We start from the raw sequence: 3,932 nt of genomic DNA, 5'->3' as shown, positions 1-3,932 counted from the left end.
CCAGTGGTTTAAAACAGCTCTTCTCAAACTTTAGTGAGAATTGGTTATCACCTGGATGCTTTTTAAAACAGACCCCTGGGCCCAACCACTGGTCAGCAGATGAGTGCCTCAGTGCTCCTCAAACTGTGGCTCACAACCAGCACAATGGCATCGCCCAAGAGCTTGTTAAAATGCAAATTCCCAGATTTTGCTCAAGACCAAATCACTGGAAGTGGAGCTCTTGAATCTTCAGGGTTACTAGCTCTCCAAGCGATGATGGTGTACACTAAAGTTTGAATACCATTGGTCTAAAGAAGCTAGTAAGAACTGTATAACAATGATAACATCTGAAAATAATATTGATAATGCTAATACTTCAGTCACCCATCAATTGCTCATTCTGTTGTTTGATACCACATGCCCCTGATAACTGCAGAAGGCCTGGGTTAAATCCACTTGTGAGTGGATTTCTCACCCTATCTCATTCATCTGAGTGAACCTTGACGATCCTCTCAGTCAGTACTCATCAATGCTGAGGTTTCCTCAGAAGATGAGGCCCCTCCTTGCTAGGCTACATCTCCAAAAAACATTAATAGCAATATATCTGTCAAGGGCCCAGATTCTCACTTTTGATCAAGGCTAAGAGAGGGCAATTTAATTTGAAGGAAAAGTCCAGGGCATATCGTTGGGGAAAAGTATCCAGGATAAAAATACATGTGGGAGGCCCAGCATATTGCTCTGGCTTCAATCAGGAATGATGTTCTCACTCAAGCCTCTAGCCTGCCTCATGGGGTCCAAGCAGGCTCTGGACATAAAGCATAAAGGAGAAAGAGCTTCTACCTGGATGCAAACTTCAATCCCATTTTTCAGCCCCTCTTTCTCCAATACAATTCCCTGGATAAAACATCTGGTCTCCCTCTCTTAACTACTGTCATCTGCCAGGTCCCCCTGAGGTAACTGAGCCCCAGCATTTATTTTATTTTTTCTGTAGCCATTGTCTCTGTGGGGTAAAAACTTTTCTAGAGCTGAAACAGTGCATCAAAGTCACTAACAATTTCAGGGTTAACTTTCAGTATTTTCTCTTTTTTTTTTTTTATGGAGTCTTGCTCTTGTCGCCTAGACTGGAGTGCAGTAGTGCTGTCTTGGCTTACTGCAACCTCCACCTCCCAGGTTCAAGCAATTCTCCTGCCTCAGCCTCCAGGCACCTGCCACCATGCCCAGCTAATTTTTGTATTTTTAGTAAAGATGGCATTTCACCATGTTGGTCAGGCTGGTCTCAAACTCCTGACATCAAATGATCCACCCGCCTCACCCTCCCAAAGTGCTGGAATTACAGGCATGAGTCACCATGCCCAGCCACTTTCTGTATTATCTTTAGCTGTGAGCAGTATTATAAGCTCCTTCAAGCTAGTTTTGTTTTTCTTTTTTTTTTTTTTGAGACACAGTCTCTCTCTGTCGCCCAAGCTGGAGTGCAATACCGCGATCTTGGCTCACTGCAACCTCCACCTCCTGGGTTCAAGTGATTCTCCTGCCTCAGCCACCTCCTGAGTAGCTGGGATTACAGGCACCCGCCACCACGCCCAGCTAATTTTTGTAACTTCAGTAGAGATGGGGTTTCACCATGTTGGTCAGGCTGGTCTTGAACTCCTGACTCAAGTGTTCCACCTGCCCCAAACTCCCAAAGTGTTGGGATTACAGTCGTGAGCCATCGCACCCAGCCAGAACTAGCTTTTTTTAACCAGTGGAACTCCAAAACTGTGAGGAAGCTTAGCCACCCCAAAATCTATGGCTTTGGTATGCTGATTATTTCAACATCCCAACAGGCATTTGAGGAACAGCAACATATCAAGTGCATTTGGGGAACAGCAAATGCAAAAGAAGGGCTTTACTGAACTTCCTTTATCTGCCTAAGGAAGACATTCTTCAAAGGAGACTCAATTGTCACGAATCCCTTCCCCTGTAATCTTATCAACCAGGGAAGATGAACTGAAATTACAAGAGAGGAGACTGGAGGTTGACTCATGCCCAGACAGACTATTAACAATTATCTGAGGGCTGCTCCCAGACAACTTTTTTTTTTTTTGACTCCTGGTTTTATTATTTGATTTGTTGTTTTCATTTAAAGTAGTCTTCTGTGGTTGGGAAGCCTCACCTCCCAAGACCAGAGTCAGTTGGAGGTGGTTGTTGTTGGAAGGGAGTAGGTTGGGGAACTGGGATGGGGGAGAAAGGGAGACCCCTGCTCTGCTGCAGGTCCTAGGTGGAGAAGAAGAACTGTACTTCACAAAGTCTGGGGTATGGTGGGAAGGGGATGAGGCAGAAGTAGCAAGCTGGGGAAATGGGACCCACCTCAGCCCCCAGCTTCACTTTCTTCTAATGTTTCCCCATTCGTGGCATTCTCCGCACTCTTGGAGGCCTTCCTTTTTTTTTTTTTTTTTTTTTCTTTTCTTTTTCTGGGTTTCTCGACTTGCAGAACTCTGGAGGAGGGCCTTTAGCTCTGCATCCTGGACCTCCATCTCAGACCTGTAGAGGTCAGGCTCGAAGGGACCACTGGTTATCTGCATGGAGCCATTGGGCATGAGCAGAATTGTAAATTTAAACTGGGCAACAAATTCACCCTCCTTCTCATAGAGAACATTAAACGGTTGCAGCAGTCCATGCTTGGTGCACTCCACCACATCCATCGGGGCCTTCTTCTCATCTTCAAATGCTGTTAAAGTAAACGGCATGGCATCAAGATGCCTTTCCACTTCACTGAAGAAGGCACATGAAGTTTTCCTCTTCAGTCCATACTGTTTAGAGGAGTCTCGTTTGTAAATAGTGGTTCTCTGTCCTGCATCCTTGGCCTTGCCCTCTCCTGAGCTGACGAGAACATCCACAACATATACTTCATGTACCTCAAATTCAGCTTTTTCATGGTCCTTCTTCTGCTGGTCTGTAGGATTCTGGATAATGTTTTTTTCACCATCGATGACACGCTGCTTCAGCTGGTGTGACAGCATACCTTCTATTGGCATGCAGTTAAATGAGTGGGCAACTTTGTTCCAGGCTTCTCTCACTTATGTGTTCTGATTTCCAGGTGTGACCAGGCATAGGGCAGCTTCAACACAAAGGTGAGCTGCCTTAATAACATCTGCTTTCCTCCCTGTTACATGGGTCCCCGGAGCTACATCAACCACAAAAATATGAGCTACATTAGAGATGAAGCCATCCACGTGGACCTCAAGTTCAATTTTTACCAAGTCGCCTTCCTTGAGAATATAATCCTGGCCTCTCTTCAAAGGGGAGAAGTGACATACACAGTTATTTACTGAAATGTTGATGGGAAAAGCAATACCTTTCTCCATTTCCTTTTCTTTCTTGAAGATTTTCCCTGTTTCTTCCATAATCGTGGCATCTCCTTTCTCACACAGGCTCAGTACCGACACACCTGAGCTAGATGCTTCCACCAAGGACCAAAGTACCCGGTTGGCGATGTGGTCCCCCCACCCATCTTATACTTGGTCACGACCAGGTCCGTGGCGATAGTTTGCTCCTGCTGCTCGTCCTTGTCTGACATCTTCCTACTACCACCACTGCAGCCTCGTTTCCCCTGAGCTGCCTCCTCTCCCAGACAACTTTTATTACCTCAGAAATTGTATCTGCGTAACAAGACCACCTCTACTCATCACACATTTTTTCTTGTCATCCTCTCTTAACTTGTGTTGGCATCACCCCCAAGAAGCCCTAAGCCCTAATTTTTTTCTATAGCTCAGGAAACTATATAAGCTTCAATCATCTGACCAATCTTTGGGTCTCATATTTTTGGGGACTCCAGTGCCCATATACGTAATTTTTTTTTCTGCTGTGAATCTGCCTTATGTCAATTTAATTTGTAGCCCAACGAAAGAACCTAGAAGGGGAGGGGGAAGACAGTTTTTACTTCTCTACAAAGGTCTCAGATGATCTGATCATTG

General features: G+C 45.2%; 1 pseudogene; it reads right to left on the bottom strand.

The window, feature by feature from the left end:
- Positions 1–2,189: 2,189 nt before the first annotated feature.
- On the bottom strand, positions 2,190–3,693 carry LOC101177227 (annotated as a pseudogene).
- Between the last annotated feature and the right edge of the window lie 239 nt (positions 3,694–3,932).

This window comes from Nomascus leucogenys, chromosome 11, assembly GCF_006542625.1.
Source record: "Nomascus leucogenys isolate Asia chromosome 11, Asia_NLE_v1, whole genome shotgun sequence".
NCBI lineage: Eukaryota > Metazoa > Chordata > Mammalia > Primates > Hylobatidae > Nomascus > Nomascus leucogenys.
This window is presented reverse-complemented; position numbering and strand designations above follow the sequence as displayed.